This window comes from Podarcis raffonei, chromosome 9 (genome assembly GCF_027172205.1).
Source record: "Podarcis raffonei isolate rPodRaf1 chromosome 9, rPodRaf1.pri, whole genome shotgun sequence".
NCBI classification, from domain to species: Eukaryota; Metazoa; Chordata; class Lepidosauria; order Squamata; family Lacertidae; genus Podarcis; species Podarcis raffonei.
The window spans coordinates 44,691,385-44,717,060 of record NC_070610.1 but is presented as its reverse complement, the minus strand read 5'-3'; the positions used below and the strand labels follow the sequence as shown (position 1 = coordinate 44,717,060).

The following is a 25,676-nucleotide window of genomic DNA, read 5'->3' as shown; positions in this document are numbered from 1 at the left end:
AGAGGATTACAGAACAGCAATTAAGGTCTTCCCAAGGCCACCCTAAGTCAGCTGGCCTCCCGAATTACCATCTGGTAGCCAATATAATCTGCTGGCATCTGCATTTAAAGTAGAAACATGTGTTCACTGAGCTTCACAAAAATGTGTGCGACTAATTCAACAATCCTATCCTTGGGAGTCTGCAGGCCTTGGAGCCTGCTGCCCCTCTTCTGAGCCCTAAGGAGACCCTTCTGCTTCTAGATTCCGGTGGCTGTGTACAGACTCAAGAGAGCCCGAAGGAGAGATGCCCCATAGCTGGAAACTTCATTACTCCAAAGAAGTCCACAGCTGCAGAAGAAGGCAGCCTGGATAGCTCAGTTGGATAGAGCACGGTGCTGATAATGCCAAGCTTGCAGGTTCGATCCCCGTATGTGACAGGTGCATATTCCTGCATTGCAGGGGGTTGGACTAGATCAGAGCTTTCCAAACTGTGTGTTGCAACATGTTAGTGTGTTGTGTATAGGTGTGTCACGCTCCCCATGCTCCTCCTGGGGCTGGAAAGGGGTTAGTTTAACCTCTGGTGTGCTAGTGAAACTGAATTACTGTTTTGCAAAATGATGCAAAAACTGAATTACGGCACTGCGAAATGATGCTTGTATAAAAAGTGTGTCACCAACATGAAAAGTTTGGAAAGCTCTAGACTAGATGATCCTCAGGGTCCCTTCCAACTCTACAATTCTATAAACTAAGCCACTAGCTCTTTAAGTAGCCAGGAGACAGGAAAGGCATATGACACTTTCTGACCCCTTGCTGTAGAGATGGGGAACCTGTGACCCTCCAGATGTTGTTGGATTCCAAATCCAATCATAGCCAGGATGGCCAATACTTGTAGTTCAACAACATCTCAGGACTCTAGCCACATATTGTTAATGGTTGGATGTATGATCAGTACTAGTTTCCAATTGTGAAAGGAGGACAAACAGTTCTCCTTGCTGTTAAAGCTTGCTGGGTAGTCAGCCTGTGTGGATTAGCTGTCTGTCACTGGGCAGAGTGGGAGCCTCTTCCCTCCCCCATTTCTTCCCACCCTGTGTTTATCGCTTGACAAGCTGAGCATGCTGCAAGTGCTTTCGATGAATTTCCTAATTACTCACGGGGCGTGAAGCATTGCTGTATCTTTCCTGAGTTTAATTAATGACTTAACAGATGAGTAGCTGGTTCCAATTCCTCTTTCTGTTCCCGAGGACTGATGATCTCAGACTGATCTTGGTTGCTTCCAGCTTGTCATTGCCTGTGTCATATACAGACTGGTTGAACTTCAAGGGCAGCTGAGCTGTCCCTACTCTCTATCAGACCACTTCCATGGGACAGCACCAGGGAGATTTGCATTGGCTCCAGCTCTTCTTCCATGTTCAATTCAAAGTGCTGCTTTTGACTTTAAGGGACTAAGTGCCAGTTCTATTATGCACTTGTCTTCGTACTTTGAGCAGAGGTCCTTCAGCAGAGGTTACCCCAGCATCTAAGGTGCCCGGGGGGAAAGCCTTTTCTGTTGTGGCATCTGAAATGGTGCCTGCCTTGATACCATTGCAGTGCAAGGCAATGGCCTTTTAATTTTTCTAGGCCTTTTAACACAATCAACTTTCACTCTGTTGATTTTCCACTGATACAGAGCTGCCTTTAGAATTGTGTTTCGCTTTGTTTTTTAATATAATTTACTTCTGATCTTTACTGCACTTCTGTTCTTTATAATGAAAGCTCTCCTTGGAATCATTTGATTGGAGAAGAAACTTCTATTAAAAATAGAAGGAATGAATTTGGGGAATACTTTTCAGTTTGGTTGTCTCTCTGCTTCTTATTCCTTCTTATGCTTCTGTCCATATCTCGAGCTGCCACCAATATTACTCCTCTCTTTCCTTGAGTGTACAGTCATGGGTCCATCCAGCTTGGTATTGTTCAAGATGACCAGAAGCAGCTGTCCAGGACTTCAGACAGGGGTCATTCCCAGCCCTACCTGGAAATGCCAAGGACTTTCTGCATGGAAAGCATATAATCTACCACTGAGCTTTGGCCCTTCCCTATTGTCACATAGCATTGTCATGCTTGTGCAAGGCACCTATGGATGTGAAAGCCCTGTGGCAGACAATAATGAAACGATGGCAGCTCTACCCACCAGAGGGCACAGAGATGAAGGTGCTCTTAATGTATTGATTGCTAAGGAGCTCAGAAGAACCAGGCATAAATGCAGATGTAGCAACATCTGATTCCCTGTGATACTGTCATAACAAGTGCTGGGCCAGAAATTTCTCCTGTTTTAAAAATTAGCAGCAGCAGTAGTATCATTTATATCCCACCCTACTGTCAAGGTAGCAGTGCACATGGTTCTCCCCCTCCTCAGTTAAGCCCTACAACAACTATGTGAGGTAGGATAGGTTGAGAAGCAGTGACTCACCCATGGTCACCCACTGAACTTTATGGCTGAGTGGGGATTTGAATCCTGGTCCCTCAGGTCCTAGCTCAATACTCTTAACCACCACACTATATTGCCTCCCTCTTTTGTGTATTATTATTCAAAAAAAAAACAACCCAAAAAACAATTTCCTACTAATTTATGAGAAAAGAACCTTCCTTCAAAATTTATGAAAGGGGGGAGAAAATTATGGTAAGAATCTCATTGGTAAGCTGCAGGCTTTATGTTGTGCATCTGCACATTCATAGTGTACAAAAGGGTGTTTGGGAGTGTCCTTTCTTTCATTCTGCAAATCATTTTGTCAGTGGTTTCCACTCTGCAGCCTTCTTGGGTGCTAGCTTTTCTTGAAAATCCAACGACATCCTCAGGTAGGCTTTTCTAAATGCACAGGAAGGTGGGGAGGCTTTTAAAAGGGGGGAAAAAAAATAATACTAAGAAATCTTTTTATTATTAAAGAAACTTGCACAGACAAAAATATTTTAAGGTATATGGAAGTACTTCCCTTAAAATAAAAACAGGGGCTGGCCACCCCAATCTCAAGTGCTCAGTATTAGCTTCCCCAGTTTTCTGTGCTTCAAATAAAATGTAGGTGACAACCTCACAAAGTAACTGCTCTCAAGGTTTTTTTTTTCCAGATCAGAAGTGTACATGGCTGGGCAGGGGGCTGCAGTGCAGAGCACTGGAGAAACATTTACTGGAAAGACAAACCACACATGCCACCCTTCCAATTCAGCCTTGCACGAACTGAAATTATAAAGAAATTCTAAAACGCTCTGAGAAAGAGGTATACACATAGGCGAAGAACACTTTCAAGAAATTGGAGAATAGGTTTCTGTGCAGCACTTGTCATAACTCTCCCCAAACTGATATTTTCAATAAAAACTATGACTCTTTCAACTCTGCCTCTGGTCTTACAAAGATGAGTGGGTAAGGATCTTTCCTGCCACCCACTCACATATTACTCAGCTCAGGTGTCTTCATGGTGGTGCACACAATGGAAGGCTGGGGTGAATTCCTCCCCCCATAAACCCCAACATGGTTCCGTGTTTGGCGTATCCAACACCCACCATGCAGGACCATCAGGAGGGAAGTTCTAACAGCCATCCCAGTTATTGCTAGTGTGATAACCAAGCAGTGTCACTGCTGGGATGCAGAGGGTGGAAGATTGATGAAAAGGTTTGCTGGCAAAATAACCACCAGACACTGGCAATCAATCACATCAGCACAGGGGAAAGGGGGCTTGCATGAGACGAAGGGGGCTGTGAAAAATCCAAAATCTCCTGGGGCATAAACACATCAGGCAATTTCCTGAACGAAGCCCTTGGTCCATGTACTAGTTACTCTGATTGCCCTGCCTCAGGTGTGTGTTTGGCTCTATTCTCCTTGGAAACCATAGCTTCTTTCTGTGCCAAGCCTTGGCAGTCCCACTGAGCTATGGCTTTATCTACAGCTAGGGCCAGCCCTACCATTAGACAGGGTGAGGCAGCCACACAGCCAGCTTATCCTGGGAGTCCTGAAAGGGCAGCAAATTGCTATATTGTTTAATTTATTCTTATTGTACTTTTCCTGCCAGGGAGGGGAGAGGCACTTGTAGGATTTTAGATTTTATTTTATTAAATGATTTAGCACCTACCTTTCAGAGCACAATTGCCCTCCAGAGGCATTGCACAACATTCCATAAAAATATTATTGCGATAATAATACATAGAATAATTGTTTCTGCCTCGAGTGGTGCCAGCCATAACTTGACCAGCAACAGAGCACTATGCACCTTGACATTAGGCAGCAGGAGGGAGGGGGCAGGGCATTTGCTGCTTTAATTCAAGCCAATCCTGTACACACACTCTTCAGTGCTGGTTGATATGACCATGAGCGCTGCCTATTATTTAAATGGTAATCTTTCATTATTTAAATGGCAATCAATCAGCTTTGCAAGTTCCTACAGCAAAAGTCTACTTCTGGTTTGGTTTTGTTGATTTTTAATTATCAAGGGATCTGAACTCCTGTTGGAGGGAACCCAACCCATTCTGGCTGTAAATTTCTTCCCACATTCCTAAATAGTGGCCTATGGAAGTCAGTGCTGGACAAAGCACTTGAACACTTGTGCTATATGTGTAGAGTGGTTTCATCTCGCTGTGTATGATGCCTTCTATGCATGACTAATGTGAGAGCATCACTGTGTGTTCAAGTGTGGATGCCATCAAGAGCTCCATTATGATTGGTGGAACAGTTATAAGAGTCTCTATGGGTTGGCTGTCATTTAAATTTCTGTTGTGTCTTCCCAATCCCTTCCTCTGTTATGGTTTCTTTTCTTTTCTTTTCTTTTCTTTTCTTTTCTTTTCTTTTCTTTTCTTTTCTTTTCTTTTCTTTTCTTCTCTTCTCTTCTCTTCTCTTCTCTTCTCTGTTTCTCATTTGGAAAGATTTATTGAGACTTTTCATAATACATTACAATAAAAAAAACCTAATCTAAACAAACTAATCTGTCTGGCTACTATCAGTCACCATGCAATTATCTTCTGTCAGCCGGAGCTAGCAGAAAGGTCTTCAGATCCGTCAAGCCTCTCCCTAGCTGTTACGGTGCTCTTGATGTTGCCACCATGCGATCATAATACCAAGTAAACAGCTTGGGACCAGGTTTCCTGAAGGATCCACTTCTTCCACAAGTAGTGTCCCATTTCTTGAGGTCTTCTTTGGAAGCCTCCCTGCAGGTTCTCCACCCGATAAAGTATGGCAGGTGGTTCCTAAGGAGAGGACCTTTTCCGTGGTGGTGCCCCATGTATAGAGTGCCCTTACCAGAGAGACTCACCAGGCACCTATGTTACAGACATTTAGGTACCAAAATATATTTTTTTATTAACTCAGGCCTTTAAACATACAAAAGGCATAGATTTTGTGAACTTTTAACAATATTGCATTAGTTACTATACCCCTTGCTGGTTTTATATTGATTTTTATGCTTTTTGTGTTTCAAGTTATATTGATTTTATTCTGCTTGTGCTTTTAGGTGCTGATTTGTATTGTAGGTAGCTGCGGGTGTGTGTGTGTGTAATATTTTTAGGATTGTGACTTTATAGCAATGGAACCAATAACATAAACATAAGCACTGGCATAGCACAGCTGTCTTAGAAAATAAAGTTACTGGGCATTAAAACAAAACGTATCCTTAAGGTAAATTCCTTCCTGTTACTGTAAAATGGGGAAGCTGGGTCATATGAGAACAATTCTCAAGTAACATACACATTTAGATCAACACCCCCTAGTAATTCAGAGCACCAGCTGTCAGGTTAGATGTAGAGTGAACAATAAATGCATGTCCATTGAAGCAGACATGCTAAAAACTTTCAGATATGCAGTCTATTGCAATAAATGTAGTTTTCAGAATGAGTGAACCAATGTAAATATTCATAATTTGTATAGCTTTGGCACCTAGAAACTTCAATACAAAGCCAAGGTCAGACACACACAAACATAATGCAAGCTCGGCACCAGCCTAAAGTACTTCATAGGCTACAATTATCCCATAACATGAGATGTACAATAATTTTTATTTCTATATCCTAATAATTTCTTGTAGCCAGGCTCCAAGTCATGAGCTCTTAGGGGTAATTGGGGGAGGGCACAATAAAACTGGACAGCAGGCAAAAAGGAAGCCTGGAAAACAACCGTCTCCATGTGTTCTGCACCTTTAGGTGTGGGAGAAGGTATCCTTAAAAAGATGAAGCCCAAAGCTGAATTCAATTCAGAATGCTCTAGGCTCAGATAAATACTTTTGTGCACCTGGAAGACTCCTTTCCTCTCCTTTCCTTCTTTTGCTAAATGCCAAATTATCTAATACTAAACCTCCAATTCTGGCAATTAGTTCTTCAGCAAAGATGCTGTATCTTCAAATTATCCCACTTACCTGTCACATCTAGCATTTTGTACAGAGCGTTTCATCTTCCTAACTAGCTCATATTTTGTCATTCTCGTGTTTTTTCCCCTTAGTCATCACACTGTTTTCACATTGTCCTGTTAGAACAAACTTTCAGCTAGCTCTGAACTCCATCAATCTGTATCTACCTGTAGGTTTATTGAAGTTCAGAGCTGGAGAACTATATAGTATGGCAAGAGCAAAATTAATTGAATTCTGAACAGCCACCTGCCCTGCCCGTTGCTTGCTTGCTTTCTGGGTGTCCTGTGCCTACCATCATTATACACAATGTCAGTTCCCTTTTTTTAATCAGCAAGGTCAATAAACTGCCCAGCAGCAGGTCACTGACAGAATTTCCAAAGAAGCAGGGAAGATGTCTGGACAAGGAATCACACCAAACAAGGAACAGAATGACATGTTGCAACAGCTAGGTGCTAATAGAACACTTTTATTATCAGTCCCTGCTACTCCAGCATTTCCTGGTACAACAGCAATGCCCTAACCTAGACTCAATGAGAAAAGGCTGCATGAGGTTCCTTGTACTGAAGTTCAGCAGGTGGCTGACCCAGAGTCAAACTCTCACAACAGGGTAGACATAACAAAAAACAGGGAACTTCAAGAGAGACCTATTAAGATCAGTTGTACCCAGTTAGATCCTTGTACACACACACACATTCCTGATCATCCTCTGGGCTGCAAGATACACCTTCTCCCCTTGGGTAAATTCCTCCTGAATTGTCTCCTCAGACAATTTCACAAAGCATTATCTGCAAAACCTTTGGCTTCATATATCTAAATGAAGTGTGTACTGTAATTCTTCCCCTAAGAATCTCTAGGGTATTCTTAATCAGCTGAATTTCACATGGTATAACTATGTAATGTGATCCAATTTAGCAAGGAACCAAAGATTAATGATTCAGACAAATAAAACCATTTATCTGTGTTTGGGGAAATTAATGATTTAAGGCAACAAAACACTGCTGCGAGAAATATTTTCTCTGTATTCATTATATATACTGCCAGAGCTATAATAGGTAACGCTAACAATCATAAATGGTCACAACTTCACAAATGGAGTCCCCTAAAATAGCCATAAATTGTGATTATTCCAGGAATAATAGTCCCCTGATCTCTTAAAGCACAGAGCCCTCCGTTGTAATCTTTCCAATCACTCTAACCTTCTACCATTTGTTCTAGTTGCTCTCACCTAAAAGCTTTTATAGAAATAAAGAAGTATTACATGGACTCCTGTGGCCTATTGCTGTCCAAGGGCACTTCTGTCACTCTTTTTAGGTGGAATTCACATACCAGCAGATTCAGGTTGTGCAATTGAAATTCATTTGGAACTCTTGTACAACAAACCCACTGTATACTCAGAGGGTTTTCGGTATCTCATGAATTTATTCTGATATTTAAGGGTTTCTCCAGATGACCTTATTGAGCAGTCATTCTGATCTGCTTGCCCAAAATGTATGCAGAGGTGAGGCTATGTCCAGCTTTTATTAAGTATTTGTTCTGATATACAACAAGGATTTGTCCTGGGTGGAATCTATCCACATACAAAAAACACTGTGAAAATGCTTTTTAAAAAAACATTTTGAAAAATACACTGAATTTGTCATAGGTATTTGCCATCTAGTGTCACATTCGTATATTGCACTTTACAACACACTTAAAACTGTTTGCAGCTGTATAGCTGAGTCCCTGATTTCCTTGCGCAGTTTATGCATTCTCTTTTAAATCATTTGTTCATTCCACGCTTTTCAATGCCTTTCCCCATCACTTTCCAAACCGTAAAAAGGCAAGTTTCTTTTTTTAAAAGTGGATTTGTTGCATAGGGTGACAAGAGAGCTGTAAACCACTTTAACTGCACAGATCTATATTTCACAGTATGTGCTTGAATCCCTCCTTCAGAGAGTCTGGAGACACCCTAAAAGATTCTCTACCTTTGATTCCTGGCTCTGTCATAGGTTTGCTGTTTAATTTTGCTCATCTGTAAAGAGACCAGCAACACCTCCATCTCAAGTGGCACATGTGGGCAACCTGCTACCCTCAGAGGCCCTCAGTGTGGCCTATACATTTGCCACTGACATATTCTGCCTTTTTGCCAGATTTACACCCCTTCAAGTCTCTGTGCCATAATCCCCATGCAAACTGTGGTCCTCCCAGCCTCTCAAACTGATAGGCTGAGTGAAATGTGATTGTGATGGGGAGGGTGGCAGGCAGGCAGGACCAGCCCTGTATGTTATTTTCCACATGCAAGTCATGCTCCCTCTAGCCTGCAAGGAGGGTTGGGGGGCCTACTATGTGATTGTAATTTGTGTCTCTGGCTACGTCCACCAGCACACAATGGCTCTCAGGTGCAAAAAAGGTTGCTTTCCCATCATAGAAGCCCACAAGAATTATTTCATTCAATACATTGTGTAATCAGATACCATAGCATTCGGAGACACAAACGTTCCTTTTATAATGGAATTCACAGCAAGTGTTTTTGCAGTAAAACAATAACATGAAATAGACCCTCAACCAATCATTTCCCTATTTTATCCTGACCCTCTCATGCAGCTCTGAAAAGAAGTCCCATTTTCAAAAAATCACATCAGTGTCTGAATATCTGATTACCAGGAAGAAGACTACATGCAGTATCCCACACATCTTATACTAGGTAGCTTTTGTGAATGCCCCATGCAGCTGCTGCAGGAACAAGAAACAATGGCAATTATTTCTTTGAATTGGTCTGAAACACTATTTTGTGCCCACTAAGTTCATCTATATTATTGCACTGCTATTTAATACAATACATTTCCTGAATCTACAACAATCTGTCACTTAAAAAACAAACCCTACAATGTAATTTCTCTCTCCTTATTTTAGGGGATTTCATATTTCTTTCTCTCCCCTCCCCCTTATTATTTTTCCATGTTTTAGCAGCTGCATCACAGTGATGATAATTGTCAGTTCCTCTTTCTGGCTTTCTTATTCAAATTCATTTCAAACTGGTTCTGTTTCATCCTTTCTAGACAAACCCCAAGTTTCCTTAACTGCTCTGTTCACAGAGAGGGTAAAACATGAAGTGTGTAGATGAATTGAACAGTGTTGGGTCTGGATGTCACTGCATGTCTGACTCAGCTGTGTTAGAGTGCTGCTGAATAAATGATAAGTTCCTGCATTCATATTTATTACTTGAACAATATTGATTGCTTCCTTTTTGTTTGTGAAGGAATGCATTTTGATTCATAATGCATTACTCTTTTGTCCTAGAGCAGTGGTGGAGGATCTGGCCCTAAGGAGGCCCAAGAGACCTACCCATCTGGCCTGCAAGGCCATTTCAAACAAACCATAGCCATCTGCCCTGCACACCTGACATCATCTATGGAGTTGTGTGGGGCAGGTAAAGATGTGGCTCCCTGCCCAAAGCGGAGTTTGCAGGCCCACCCTGCCACACTGGTGGAGCCCTGTACCTTTTCAGGAACCTCCAACCAGCTGATCAGTGGCACAGCAGATCATCTGTGCCTGCAGAGCACTGTCCCTTTGCTCACACTGTTTGATTTCAAACCATTGCCGGCAAAGAAACTCTGGTCACCTGAGGCCATTGTGGTATCAAGGTGATTGACAGGTTGGCATGCAGTGGGCTCATATGGATCCAGCCTGCCAGCCAGATCCATTCTCCCACCCCTGCTCTAAAGCTTTGCCTTTGTAATCACAGCTCACATAAAACTGACAGGAATCATACCGAAGTTCTTTTCTACAGTTAATTCTCCCTTGTGCTGCCCTCCATCGCCACCACAACATCTCTGGCCTGATCATGAACTTCTGGATCCTACAAATATAAACATGAGAGTTGGTCTCAGATCAGCAGTAACTCACAAGGTGCCAGTGAAGTGAACTCTTTATTCAAAGAAACAAAACAATTCAGGCATAGTGAGCACAGCAATTCTTCCCAGTAAGTCTGGCTGCAATGAGGCAGGTGCAAGGTCCTTGCCTTCCTACAGCTCTGTAAGTCTCCTCCTCACCTGGGTCCTTCCCAAGCAACCTGAGACTTCTTTGCCCTATTTGTCTTTGCTCTGCCCTCTTCATACCTCTGTGGGTTCTAGGAGACCAGCAAGGAGAGGAGGTGGTCACAGCAGGAAGGGGAGACTCGTTGGCTTCTTCAGCAGACTGCCTCATCTCTGCCTCTTGGCTTTACCTCCTCCCCAGCCTCTGCTTCCACTTCTGATTCTAGACTGCTCTCTGCCACGGCCTCTTCCTGCTCACTAAACCCTGATACCTCTCCATTATCCAGCACCTCTTCCTCCCAGTCTACTCCCTCATCTCCCTCTGACCACTTATTGTCATCCCACCTCCTGTCCCCTGGCTCTGAGCCTTCTTCCCCTGGGGGTTCTCCAGCTGGTGCCTCCTACCACTCCTCTGCATCAAGCCAGTCCATGACACATACACATGAAAGCTACAACAGTATAGTGGGCTGTAGATTCAGGTTCTTGTTCTGCTGTGGACAAATCTTTGGGCATATTGATGTCTTTCAGATTAATTTCCCCATCTGTAAAATGAGGGAAATAGTGGCACACCACTTGATGGGCTTTTTTATGTCGCTACGATAAGAAAATGATGTTGCACATTAAAAGAGTTGAGCAACTTGTTTAAAATAATGTGCATTGGTCTTTTTCTGATAATGGCTATTTCTAGCGGGTCACTATTCCTAGAGTGCTCAGTGAATGGTATACCAAATAAATCAATTCTATTGATTTGAATGAAATATTAATGTGATGATGGCATGCTTCAGTAACACAAGAACTTGTGTTCCAATTTGACATTCTTTTCCTGCGTCCTCTGCAACTGACTCTCCAGTAAATAGCAGGCTGCCTGGCTCTGTGTTTATTTAAAAGTGGTATTGGGTATCTTCAAAACTGAATGGAAAAGACTACACAGAAAGCTCCATGTGTGCATGGATGTCCTGCAAGCACACTGATAATGATGGAAGGTCAACAACAGGGTGGGGACCTGTGGTTTTCCATGTGTTTTTGGACTCCATCTCCTCCAGCCAACATAGCCAATGGTCAGGGCTGGCGGAAGTTGATGTCCAGCAACAGGTCTGAAGCTATGGGTTCCCCAACCCTGATCTGCAATGTAATTGGTAATACCTCTGGTTGTGGAGGTATTACCTCCGGTTGCGGACAGGATCCATTCCAGAGCTCCGGTCGGATTCCGAGGTTTCTGCAACCAGAGAGACCGCTTCTGTGCATGCACACAGCACAGTAGAGTGCTTCTGCGCATGCGGGCACGGCGAAACACTTCTGGGTTAGCCACTTTTGCAACCCGAAGTTTACGTTACCCAAGGGTAACATAAGCCGAGGTGCTACTGTATTGTTTTAGAAAGGATCCCATTACTTGCTTTGGCCATGTGGTTTGTTGAAAACTGGGTTGCTTTATTCTAAATAGCTTTATTCTAAATGAGAGTATGATCTAAACCAAGGTGCATAGTTCATCTTGACATATAATTCAGATTCAATAAGCTCTGCTAGCTCAGTATATTTGCCTGGTGACAAATTATTCGAGATGTTCAGCATTTGTTTTATACAGGATCATCACACTATTCACAGGAATTTATCTTCAGTCTATTTCAGCTGATACAGAGAATGAAATACAAAATATTGTGTTCATCTCTGATTAAAAGAAACCAGACACTAGTGCTGCTCATGAATACACCCAACTGTTCCAAATGCACTTCCTTTAGCAATTTAGCATACAAGATGCAACTACATGGTGTATTTCTTCTTTGAATCAAGCAAATATCTCCCCCTGCCCTCAGGTATCATTGTTTTAGTACTATTCATGTGAGAATTCTGTGCATTCTTATCTGCAAATGTACATTCAGAGACCACATCTCAAGGCAGACAAAAACCTTAACCTGCAGCTAGTGCAGATGTTTCTGCTGCATATCACACATTTGACAAGGATTTAGCTCTCCTGCTACAGTGAGAAAATTGCATCTCTCCTCTAACTCAGAGATAGACCCCTTAGTAGACTACTTTATGAAATTGCTGTTCAAATACTATCTTCAACACCCATCCTTAGGCTGTGATCTCTAAGCACACTTGCTTGGTGATAAATTTCACTGAAATCAATGACAAATTTCTTCCTCAGCTAGAGATGGAAGAGAAATTAGATAGTTTGCATGTAAAGGCAAACTTACCTAATTCATACTTTCCAAAACACAGCCATCTTTTAAAATTCACACTTCTGAGAATTTTGCAGTACAGCACTCGAATCAAGTAATGTGTACAGAAATGGATATACTAGCGTAAAGTGACTATAAATGCATACATTAGTGAAAATAGCATATAAAAATGCATTATATTGGAGAAAAGTGCTTGCAAAAAATGTGTATATTAGTCAAAAAGGCATGCAAAAATGTTTTTATCAGGAGCACTAAAATGCTGATGAATGTTCATGTGCATGTGGTTTTTTCATGCAGACATTGCTAGAGCTGTGTGGGGCTGGCACATATGGAAACAGCTCCAATACCACTGTCCTTATCGAACAATCTCTTCATTGGGCAAAAAAGATGAAAATAAACTGCCTGCTCAGTTTCACATCATATTTTTGACCAAGCTTAGTTGCCTATTATAAATAGACTTGCTGCTTACTGGACTCTAATGGAAGGGGGGAATCCTTTGCTCTTTGGATAGACTACAGGGTGGTTATTGTAGGCTGCTTTGCAATGACTGATTAAAATTTCTCCATCTGCCAAGTGTGCATGGAGCTGCAAACTTCATGGGCTGCAGATTAGGTTATAACATATATCACAAATATTAAATCACTAAAAAAGCCAACCAACCAAAGAAATTATTGGACTTGATAAAATTATAATGAACAAAGAATTCTAGAAAATACATAAAATTAATTACAGTCAAACTGTTGTGGACTGCCAGCACTAGAACTGTTATACTAAATTTTGGTATTTGTTTTTTCATTTGAAAACCATCCAGCCAAGGCCAGTCCTATTCCTCTGTGTTTGTAAAATAAAACCAAATTGTGCCACACACTCAAAAGCAAGTCATATCTACACCAGCCCAGCATTGCCTTAAATTTGCGTATCAATTTCTCAAGTAATGTTATCTCTCAGATCTGGTACCAGGAATCTATAATCACTCTATTGAGGTCACACCAGGCCTATGCCACCAGCGCTCTGTTTGCTTATAACAAAAGGTTTATCAGCTCCCAAATTAACAGGTCTCTGTCCTGCCCTAAAAAATAAATAGAGCCAATTGCAGAGAGGGTTGTATTAATCTGCCTTGCAATAGAACTAATTCCATTAAAAACCCATTTCTGTCCCCACCACATGTGAAGATATGTTCCAATAACCTGATGCCCTCTTCAACATAGTGGAGAGGATCTAGGGCTGATAACAGATTAGGTGATGTTTACCATACCACTACAAACTCTTCTTGATGGCTACTTGCCAGGGCTTGTCAAAAGCTGCCTGATCACATGAGGAGACAAACTCATCAAGTAGTAACAGCTATGGAGCGATTTAAAGCAGCCCTCGTGGTATTTATATTGTGCAAACCAGCCTTTAGCCAATGTGGTGTTTTCTTATATCTACATACGGATAATGTCTAAAATGTTGGTTGAGAATCTCATCAAGGTTCAGCAAGCTATTTCTCCAAAAAAATACTTTTATAAAAATCACTATGCATAAAAAGAAAAGCCGTAGGCAATCTACTTTAGTTCATTTTCACTTGATGAATGAATTCTTTTAAGAAATTGTGCAATGTTTGATACATCTTTCAGGACAGGTTCAGCAGAGTGTGTGTGCACATAATACTTTCTAGCAGATGCCGCACAGTTAGCTCTTGCAGAGTCCACTATTCCATCTAATTTCTGAGTCACAGATGACTTTGCAGGCAATCTATTTTTACTATTCCCTGACAGAGAGCTATCTATACTGATGTATAACACCATTTATATAAACAGGCTATTTCCACAGCAGGTATCCGAGCAGATTCAAATGGATCATTTTTCAAAAAGTGTTTCTTTATAAATGCCCTGCTTTCCATTGCATTTAGACCAATGCAAAGGCGTGAAAGAGATTGTATCAGCATTACAATTCTTGTTTTGTTAAACGTGTGTCATTAAATAGGAGAGCCAAAGGAAGGTACATTCTCAAGAACCTGCATCTATGTTTATCTAGGTGCAAATTAATGCAGGAACAGCGGTATTTATGCAGCAAATACAATGTGAATAGTGGAGTTTAAAATTACAGTAATTTTGTATTCATGCGGACAAAAATGGCTCTGGGTTGTCTCAAAGTAATCTCATGCCACATGTCCTCAGTAAACAAACACATGCCAAAAATACTATCCATCTGTAGATGGGTGGAAAGCTAATGATCTTTCTCATCCACCTACCAGTGGGTCAGCATCTTACATAGTGGGTGTTGGTCACATCTCTGATGAATAGAGATTAAAACTATTCCAGGATGGCTGGAACTAACACTGCTTGGGCCATGTGGGTGTTAGTTCCTATGAGCTTCTTGTTGCAGTGTTCATTGTTGCATTCTCAGATGGTTCCCTTGCAAAACAAACAAACAAACAAACAAACAAACAAGCAACTTGTTCTTCTCACACAGACATCAATATAGGCATGTTGGGTGAAGTGCTATTAGCATTGAGTTAGATGAATATTAAGTTAATTGAATTTAGGTGTCATTGAAATGAATGGAGCATGTTTGACCAGTGGAACAGATTCCCTTCGGAGGTTGTGGATTCTCCTTCATTGGAGGTTTTTAAGCAGGGGTTTGATGAGATTCCTGCATTGCAGGGGGTTGGACTAGATGACCCTTGGGGTCCCTTCCAACCCCTTGATTATATCATTCTAAGTTAGTTCCCATTGAAATGAATGGGACTTCTAATTCGTAAGTCCAACTAAATCCAGGTCAGTATCTCTTTGGCACCATTGTCCATGCAGCAAAGGCTGCCTTGAATTATTTTCCTGAGAGATCTGCCACACGTACAGTTCCTTCCAGCCATTGTCAATTGAACCTGCTGACTACTGTAACTGGAATGGTAGTCTTTCTTCTCTACATAGCCCTGGGAATTTTCCAAAATGAAAGGGTAGCAGTTTATAGGCTACTGCTATTTGGGCTGCCAGTGCATTAAAACCCTTATCTACATATGCTCTGCTAGCTGTAGCAGTAGGCTCTCCTGGCCTCTGGGCTATGGCATTAGCTGTAATGCAGGAGGTGCTATAAGCTTGTCTTAGCAATACGTTTGTGCTGTGTTTAGCTGAGATCATGAGATAGATTAAATGATGTCACCAGTGGAGGAGGGTCCACTTGGGCTAGTAGGACACAGCCCATCCAAAGAGAATGTCAAGTAGTGTGCTGTAGTGGTTAAGAGTGTTGATCTGGAGACCAGGATTCAAATCTCCACTCAGACATAAAGCTCACTGGTTGACTTTAAGTCTCTTAGCTTAACCTATGTACCTCACAGGTTTCTCTTCAGTGAAAACATGTTCCCCTCTTTATTTTCAACTTTCTTGGGCACATGAAACTAACCACAATTACCTTGAATTTCTGCTTAACCCTCAAGAAAGAAGGGCATTTTCGCTGGCCAGGTTTAATTCAAATTCATCAAACCTCCTTTGGGGAAGGTTCTCAGGCAGGGTGGAAGGAGAAAGAACTTGCCCATGTGAAGACCACCTGGTGGAAACCCTATCACATATGGTTCTTAATTGTAAACTATATGCTGATCTCTGTCAGCAGTTTCTAGATCAACTCTGTATCCCCAAATGGAAACCAGAGTTGGAGGTCATACATTTTCTATTACTGGGGAATGATCAGGAGCTCACCAAGTTAGTGGCTAAATATCTCTATTTGGTTTTCTATCGTCGAAATATACTGCAGACATCTGATCTCCCTGGAGACCTAGCGATGTGACGATAGACTGCTCTGCCTCCTAAATATTTTGTGCCACTGGGGAAGTGGTAATTCTGTACTGGTTTGTTTTTGATGTTTGTATGTGATGCCAATAAAAGGTTTGATGATTATGATGATGTACCTCACAGGATTATTGTAAGAACAAAAGGGAGAGGAGGAGAAATGTGTGTGCCACCTTGACCTCCTTGGAGGAAAGAGGGGATATAAGTGTAAAAATGAATGAAGCTATTTTTAAAAACAAATTCCACCCCAAATCTCAAAGCCACATGCTCTTTCAACACACATTTTATACTTCTATTTGGACTCAGAGACACTCTGCAAATATTTCTGTCCGAACCCAAAAATATAGCTATGGCAGAAAATGTGGGGTGCGAAGCGGTGAGACTTGTTCTAGGAGGATGTGGATAGAAGTGGCCAAGGGTGTATACCCACAGCATTTGCACAGAATTCAACATGTGCTCACATGCCCCAAATGGTTGGCAACCCCTACACTGACGATCGGGGATAACAGCAGCCATCTGTAGGATTGTCCTGCCTGTCTTCTTTTTCCATTTATTGTATTATTCAAGGGGTCTTACCCAGTGCTATTTTTCTAGAAAAAGAAGTGTCAGAACTCACCATGAATGCCTCCCTTGTTCTCTTATAATGGCAACGGCGCCCACCTGAGAGGTGCCAGAACTGACTACTGGTATGTTCTGGCTAGAAAAAAGCCCTGGTCTAACCACCAGCCTGAATCATCCATGCCTAGTCACAGGAGCAAAATGGCAAATGTCTCCCTTTCTCAAAGACAACAGTTGCACGTATGTCTCTAATAAAGGTAGCTATTCTTTCTACTTTGCATATAGCACTGCTGATGATGAACAACTTGTACGAGACTACCTGCTGTTGGTTCCCTTTGTTCCTACTCTCTTGCCTTCATGTTTCCAAACCAATTTCCCCTCTGCTTTTAAACTCCTTCTCACAGTGCATTTCTTTCCTATACTATTTCCAAAACCACTACAATAGTCTCAGCTATTCTGTGCTATCTACACAAGTGGGAAAGAACTAAGCAGTCACACCAGTAATTGACAGCCATTCTTTATGTGTTGCTACCTGGCAAATAATTGTTTAGGGTCAGATCTAAGGGCAGTTGTGTCACTGTGATGTCACAGTTTGTGGTAATGTGCTGACATCATCATGAGTCAGTCCAAGACACTAGACCAGCAAAGTCATGATGGTGGACACTACTGTATCAGCACTAGCTCCCAATTTGAGATAAGGAACTTTGTTATCTAAATCATTAGTGACACTGAAACAAAGGCACCATCAGCACTATACAATTAAAGCTGCAATGGCTTCCCTCAAAGAATCCTGGGAAATGTAGTTTGCTAAAGGTGTTGAGTGTTGTTAGGAGACCCTTATTTGCCTGACAGAGCTGAAGTTCCCCGACTTCCATGGGAGGAGGGACTGGCTGTTATACTACTATGGAAATGGTAGGTTTAGGAGGGGAATAGGAGAAGAAAAACTATTATTATTATTATTATTATTATTATTATTATTATTATTATTATCAACAACAACAACATCATCAAAATTTAAATATCACCCTTCACCCAAAGATCACAGGACAGTGGCCATCAGCAAGACAGAATGGATTTAGCCACTTGCTATGTGAAAGTTGTTCTTTGGCAACTGACACTTTGCCCATTTGTGCTTAACAACACAGTAATTCTGAGTCCTGATGCTCATCACCAGAAGTATTCTAATGATGAGTTGTCATGAATAATCTTCGTAACAAATGCATGCATATTCTTCCCATTATCCACAATCAAAATTATGCCCAGCAGGTTAAACAGATTGTGATTCTATGAGACTGGCCCTAATTAGTGGGGAGGAGCTTAGGCTTTAAAACCTGGGAACCATTAGAACCAAAATTTTGGGAGCTATCAAAGAAGAGTCCTTGGGATTAAAGATTCACACCATGCCTGCTGTTAATTCTGGACAATCTTTCTTTCCATCATTGCCAAGGATATACAAATGCCCAGCTCATAAACCCAAGGTTGCATGCTGATTATTTTGAGATCATCCAGACAAGAAAATGGAAGATTGGGTCAAAATGGGAATAGGCATATTTTCACGGTAGGTTTAGATATCATTTCTGTATGGCATACATGTTTGTGACACAGTATAAAGTACCCAAGAAGCTAGCTAGACCTGTTCAGAAAACCAGCAGATTAGATAATCCGGAGGCCCTACATAGCCTATGTTAAGTGGACCAAAGGTGAAATAGATGAAGCTTTGGGTGTAGCCTGGTTCACATGCGTTGGTAATTGCAGCCTATGGATCCAAGGTGTTATATTTAATGCTGTAAATATTATACAAGGGGTAAAACTATGGAAAAATGAGTATTAAGACAAGCTTAGAAAAGACTTGACCTTGGTAAATAGCAATCTTACAAACGATGAGAAATACTTTGGAAACCTTGTTATGATTTTTACACTACTTATAATTATAAAAATTACCACTCAGAAGGTGTGATGGAAAATAAAGCAGTAAATTAAGACAAAATGTACCAGCAGAGATTTCATTATCTAGTGATGATATATCTGTAGCCTGAGCCCATGAGACTGACATGTTCATTTTTCATTAAATACTTTGATTTATTATATTTATATCCTACTTTTCTTCAAGGAGCTCAAGGTGGCATACATAGTTCTCCCTCTTTCCATTTTATCCTACCAAGCCCAGGTTAGGCTGAGAGACAGTGATTGGCCAAAGGCCTCCCAATGAGCTTCATGGCCGAGTGAGGATTTGGACCTGGTCTCCTGGTTGTGAGGAAGGCAGTGTTTTCTCCTTGCTTTTCTTTCCCCAAATTTGAATCTGATCTTGCAAGGGGTAGAGTTATGGATTAATATGGGGAAACCTAGGTTCTACCTTCTGTAGGACAAGGAGAAGTATCATAAGAAATGCAAATAGAATTCTATGGGGACTAAATGCCAATATCTGCATGTGCATGTTCACTCATCCCTTTAGCCACAGGGGCATCCACTCCACAGAAGGTAGAAACATCTCTCAATCAGTATTGGTAGAATGGCAGAAATACAGATTGGAGTAAGGAAGACCAAATAATGTTTCACTAGAGCAGAGAGCTATCTCATCCTTCAGTCCTAACAGCAAGTCAATAGTGGTTTCCCAATCCTATATCCTGTGGATAAGAGGAGAGTTAAATAAGATGTGCCTTGTGTTTGGAACTGCAATCCATATGCTTACAAAAACCTGGAGGCTTTAATGTTCACAACTGTACCATATTAAAAAGAAGTCTCATGAAGCAAATAATATTTATAAAAAACCACTAAACTGATACAGTACTACAGAAAGCAAGATTCCCCCATTCCAGAATTGATAAGTATTCATTATGTTGTGATGAATATAAGACGTAAACACAATCCTATGCAAGTCTACTCAGAAGCATGGCTCACTGAGTTCAAAGAGTCAAGAGTGTATATATAGGCTTACAGCCAAGAGGTGGCTTTTTTTCTTTGAAGGGAAATCTGAATAATTTAATTTTAGAAAAGTCTCCCTAGAACAGACCTAGGAGCACAGAATCTGGTTTGTATTAAAACCAAAGTGAAAGGATTCATTTAGAGGATGCTACTATGAGCTGTGGAACCTGAGCCTATATTCTACTACACAGATAGGATCTGGTGTCAAAACTCCTGTCAAAACTGGCATAAAAGGATCTGCATTCGCAGGAATGTCCCTATCCTTGGGAGAGTGAGGCATCTGCTTCAGGTAGCAGATGCTGGGAAGCAGCAGTGATATTACAAGAAAGAGCTGTGTGTGCATCAAAGTCTGCCCTGTACCCCCCTAAGCTAGCTTCCTGCTCTCAGGTACAGCTGAGGATACTGTCTTGTTGCACAAGAGTGGAGTTGAGACAAGGAAAATGAAAGGATGAGTTCTGGACTGACTTTCCCCCTTCCTTTGGACCACCAAAACTGTACAGAGGATCTAATCTTACTGAATGGCAAGCAGAATGCTGTAGTCTCTGTCTGCCTCACATCTCACACAGGAACTCTGCTGTAGTGTGAAACCTCTATCTGTGCCACACCAAGGATATGACTCATCCCAGCTGGGTGTCAGGAGAGATACTGTCATTTCTAAGGCTTTGGGCCTGGGGTAGAAAATGTTTTTCAGCCTGAGGGCCATATCCCCTCATAGGCAACTTTGTGGGGCCCACATATCAGTTTTGGCCAGAGGCAAAAAGTGGGTGGAACAGTAGATGCGACTCTTGCCTTGTACAATAGGCTATATTTGATCTATGCAAAATCCTGAGGTTTCTACATGCACGTCACCATCCATGCATGTAAGATGCATGATCATCGTTCAACAGCACATTCCAGACAGGCAAATGCACACAAGGAGAAAGTGGAGCAGGCCAGCAAGAGGTGTAGAAGGGAAGAGAGTTCGCAGGGGCATTTGGCTCCTGAACCTGAGGTTCCCTACCCCCGTTTTGGACTGCCAGTTTTTCTCTCTTGGGAGTTCTGAAATATTATCCCAACTAATAGGCAGGATACTGGTTTGTATTTATCTAAAATAGTTCTATCCTGCCTTCCAGCAGAAGCTTTCAAGGTGACTGTGAGGTTTTTACATTTACAGTGGTACCTCGGGTTAAGAACTTAATTCGTTCTAGAGGTCCGTTCTTAACCTGAAACTGTTCTTAACCTGAGGTACCACTTTAGCTAATGGGGCCGCCGTGGCCACACAATTTCTGTTCTCATCCTGAAGCAAAGTTCTTAACCCGAGGTACTATTTCTGGGTTAGCGGAGTCTGTAAACTGAAGTGTCTGTAACTCAAGGTCTGTAACTGTATGTTGCAGTTGCAATCTGGAAATCATTTTCACTAGCCTCAGTTATTAACATAATAAAGTGGATGCATGTAGCCTTCCTTCCCTTGGCAGAGATATTATTATTATTATTATTATTATTATTATTATTATTATTATTATTACTATTTATTATTATTATCCAAGCTGTACTACTGCCAACATTGTGTAGTCTAGAAAGTCACGTTCCTAGCTTGTGAAATGTACTGCCAGCTTGTGGAATGATAAGGAATTATATTATGGAGGAAGGTATGACAGATGCCCTCATTAAAATTGGGTGCTGGGCAACATAACCAATACTTGGGATGCATTCATAGATAAAACACTTTCTGTTATTATACAGTAGCGGTCTCTTATTAACTATTTGTGGTAGGATTTAAGATTAACCGCTACAAGGTAATATATTTCTTTGAAGGCTGCCTATGTGGTCCACTCATGCCCCACCCAAAGGTTCAGAGTATGAAGAGCCACTACTGGAACAAAACTGTATGTTTAGTTAATTGCACTCTGTGGGGTTTAACATATGATGGTTTCACATGTGAGGAACAAAATATATTTAAAGATGCAAACACTTTATTGAGAAACTTTTGATCAAACGAGGCCTTGAATTGATTTTTCCCACCTAGAATGGCTATTAGTGTTCAAAACAGCAGCATCACCCACTCAGCCCCTTCTAGGATTTAACTTCCCCTCAGAGAATCAAAACCGAGTTACCCTGCCTGATTAATCCCACTCAGATATGGACTGACTGTGGGCAGACAAACAGTCTCTATCTGAAGCCCACTCAGTCACCCACCCAGAAAGAAATTTCCTGTTTGGATATTAAACTGTCAGCATCTCACTGAAACTCCAGTCTCTCTCTCTCCTGATTGGCTGATGATCCAACCAGCTCTCACTGGTCGCTCAGTCACCTGGAGGCAGACCAGGGCCTGTCCATCTAAGAGAATGTAACTGCTTTGTGGTAAGAGCTGGTGTCCCCTACATAGTGCTCGTGGATACTACGGCACCCAGAGACATTTCTTTTAGCACCCACAAAGGCCTCCTGTCACGGCCCCAATTTTTAAAGGTCCCCCCCCATTGCCTTTTTAAATCTGCATTTTATTTGTTTTGGAGGTTGTAGGTGGTTTGCCTCTTTTGGAAGGGGTTTGTGTCTGGTTTTGGCACAAATTCTTCTGTAAAATTGGTATTTTGTGGTACCATTGGTAGTTTCTTAGATTTCCAAATGTGCCCAATGGCCCAAAGAGCACATGCTTTCCATGCAAAAGTTCCAAGCTCAATCTCTGGCAAATTTCTGTAAGGCTAGAGAAGACTTGGGTCTGAAAGCCTCTCAAGTCACTGTGAAGTCAGTGTGGACTAAGGATGGGCAAATCTTTCAATTTCAGTTTTTGGATTCCCCCCCCCCAAAAAAAAGTTCAGTTCTCCACATTTCCACATCATTTCAGAAAGTGCAAATTCAATTTGCAAATTAAATGAAAACTGATTTCTTTCACATCTCTAAAGTGGACAATACTGAAATAGATGAATCAGTGATATAACTTAGTACAGGGGTCAGTAAAGTTTTCGTGGCTTGGGCCGGTTCAAGGTCCTGCAGATGCCGCAGTGAGCCGGAGTGTGTGCGTGCATGCACAAACGCTATTCCGGCGCTCCTTCCAGCACGGACAAGGCATGTACAGCTTCCCATTGGCTGCAGGAGCTTCCTGCAGCCAATGGGAAGCCGGCCAGCATTGCAGAAGGCAGTCCCCGCTCTGCTCCGCACCGGTTTAGCATGGCACATGGGAGCCAACCGAGTGGGCGGCAGGGGTCCCCGAGCAGGTGGCGAGGGTCCATGGGCCAGGTAAATGACCCTCATGGGCCACTTGTGGTCCATAGGCCTTAGGTTGCCGACCCCTGACTTAGTACAATACAGCGTCCTATATGTCTATGGTTTAAATTACATAGATTATATTTGGGGTCTGAAAGAGTGGGAAGAATGGTGAAACACTGCAGAAGGTGTGGTGAAGTTATTGTCACTTCCTTTCCATATGAAACCCTCTAAGGAGACTGAAAAATGAGGATCTTCTATACTACTTCTCTATCGTGAATGATAAGTGCTTTTGTCCAATTTAAATAGCTGTCCTCAAACACATGTTTGTGCACAGCAAATACAATGCTAATTCCATTATATTTCACAACTTTAGCAGAGAACAAATCCAAGTGAGCTCACTGCATAGGCAGAGACCGCACACAATTGATTTCCACAATTAGAGCTGTCAAGCCTTTGTTTTCAAGTGGACATATATCAATTTTCATGTGAATCACGGGACTGAAGCCAGTGATTATCAGTGGTGAATAAGAATCATGTGTTTATGAAAACAAGCAAGCAAGTTTTACACAGTTTGGACAACTGATAGCATTGTGCTTTGTGAACAAATGTGAGGCAATGAAGAGAATAAATTCACTTTGATGTGTGGGGTACATGGCTGATTTTAAAAAGTACTCCATATGTAACACTTAGAACTAAGATGCTACATGGACTACCAGTATTTTTAATGACAAGCACAATCAGCACATTAAATGGGAGGGATTTATATGATGGTTGGAATTGAAGCCATGTGCAAATATTAGTCATGCTTTGTTGAGTTGTACTAGTGGTGATGAGCAGTAGCCTTCAAATACTTTGTATATGATTAACCTCTAAATACCACCTACAAAGTATCTATTAGCACATGGCATCCCTACACTAGTTACATGAGAAAAACATATGATACAATTGCTTGAGGCAATGGTGCAACTCTCAAATCATTTTTTTAAGTGACCGAGCAGCTGATTTTCTTTGTTGCTGTTCAGAAAACAAATATTGTGTTGTTCTTTGTCCAGGTCCCGACATTCCTTTTTAGTAGCTTATGCCACATTTGTTCACATCATGAGCTGCTCACTACCTAGCGACCTACCTGCAAAATTCTTTCATCTTTTTCCCCTCACAATTTTCACTTATGCTGTGAGAACTCTGGCTTACATCTAATACAGGGCCTACTGGATGAGGAGTGTGTTCTGTGTGATTTTGTTCCAAGCTGGCTCACACAGTTAAAACTTTGAAGTGAAATGTAAGGGAAAGTGCTACTGTTACCATTTTCTGCCAAATGTACTAAATTTTAACCATATAGGCTAACATGGTACAAAATGAAGGACAGAATCAATCTCTCGCACATTTGAATCTTCTGGATCAAAATCAGACAGCATGGAGAACAGGGTGCTTTAAGAATGCAGCTTTGCTACAGGGTGAAAATCACCCACATTCTAGCTCACATCTATAAAGGGAAGTTTTGGAAAAGAAGCTTTCTGCCCCAGAAACAAAGCAGGTCATGTAACAAAAGTACTGCATTACTACAATAAAAGATATTCCTTGCCTGCTCTTTTCAGTATTTGAGAAATGGCAGTGGCTGCTATATGAGAAATTCCCAAAACGAGAACAAGGCAATACTTTGGGTCTGGAGGGGGTCATAGCTCGGCGATAAGGGTATGTCCTTTGTACATAGAACAACCCAAGTTCAGTCCCTGGCATCTCTAACTAAATAGATCTTTGTAGATCAAGGGAACGAAATAGCCCAACCTAAGACCAAGGTCAGAGCGAACAATACTGTAATAATCATTAGTATTTGTAAGGGGGTAAGAGGCATATGAATGCCTTAAATAATAAAATACCTTCTCCTCTCTGTATCCTCTCACACTGTTTAAAAGGGTCTCTCAATGCTTTGAAACAGATTAGGGGCAGGTATAAGGAGACTTCAAGGTGAGGGGGGGGGAACCCCCAAAAAACCCTTTCTCCTCATTCCACTATGAAGCCTCCAATGGAGGAAGAAGCCTTTGAGACAAGCTGCCCCTGAGGAACACGAGAGGGAGGGGCTATTGCAACCATCTCTTTCTGGGCCGCTGTGGAGAACAGAATGCTTGACTTGATAGGCCTTTGGTCTGATCCAGGGAAGTTTTCGTCTTCTTAAGGTAGAAATCCCAACTCTCTCCCTGTTGGGCTAATTCTCCACTTGAGAGGAGTGCTGCACATAGGAGAGCGTTCAAAACAAAACAAACCAGACCAGACTTTTGCTGTCTGAAGTACCATACAGCCCACCAGAGAGCTGTTTCTGAGTCCTGAGCCCCTGCTTTAGTTCTTCACGATGAGCTGCTTTAAAGAAGAGGCGCGAAGCCGCTTGACAGACCACCAACTATTTCAAGTGACCAGCAGAGCCCCGCCCCTTCAACTCCGCCTCAGGTTTCGCCCCTCCCTCTTTTATCGCGCGGCCCCGCCTCTCTACCTCCACGAGCTCTGTGATTGGGCCGCAGCGCAAGGGCCGCAGCACGCCCTCCGCGGCGGAATGGGCGCGTGCGCGTTGCTAGGGTTTACGGAGGAAAAGACGAGCGCTCCGCCGGTTGTTTATGTGCGTTCCGAGTAATTCCACTTCCTGCCTGGCGTGACTGTGCGCCGCTCCGTCGCTTCCGGGTCAGATGCTTCTTCCCGGCGTCCGGGGCCTCTGAGGTACCGGTGTTTCGA

General features: G+C 42.0%; 1 long non-coding RNA gene across 1 annotated transcript; it reads right to left on the bottom strand.

Annotated features, from left to right (window-relative positions):
• Positions 1-25,443, bottom strand: LOC128421062 (uncharacterized). Its single transcript, XR_008332216.1, has 3 exons — positions 25,227-25,443; positions 10,087-10,173; positions 1-98 (listed from the first exon to the last, which is right to left on the bottom strand). It is a non-coding gene; the product is annotated as an uncharacterized LOC128421062 (long non-coding RNA).
• Between the last annotated feature and the right edge of the window lie 233 nt (positions 25,444-25,676).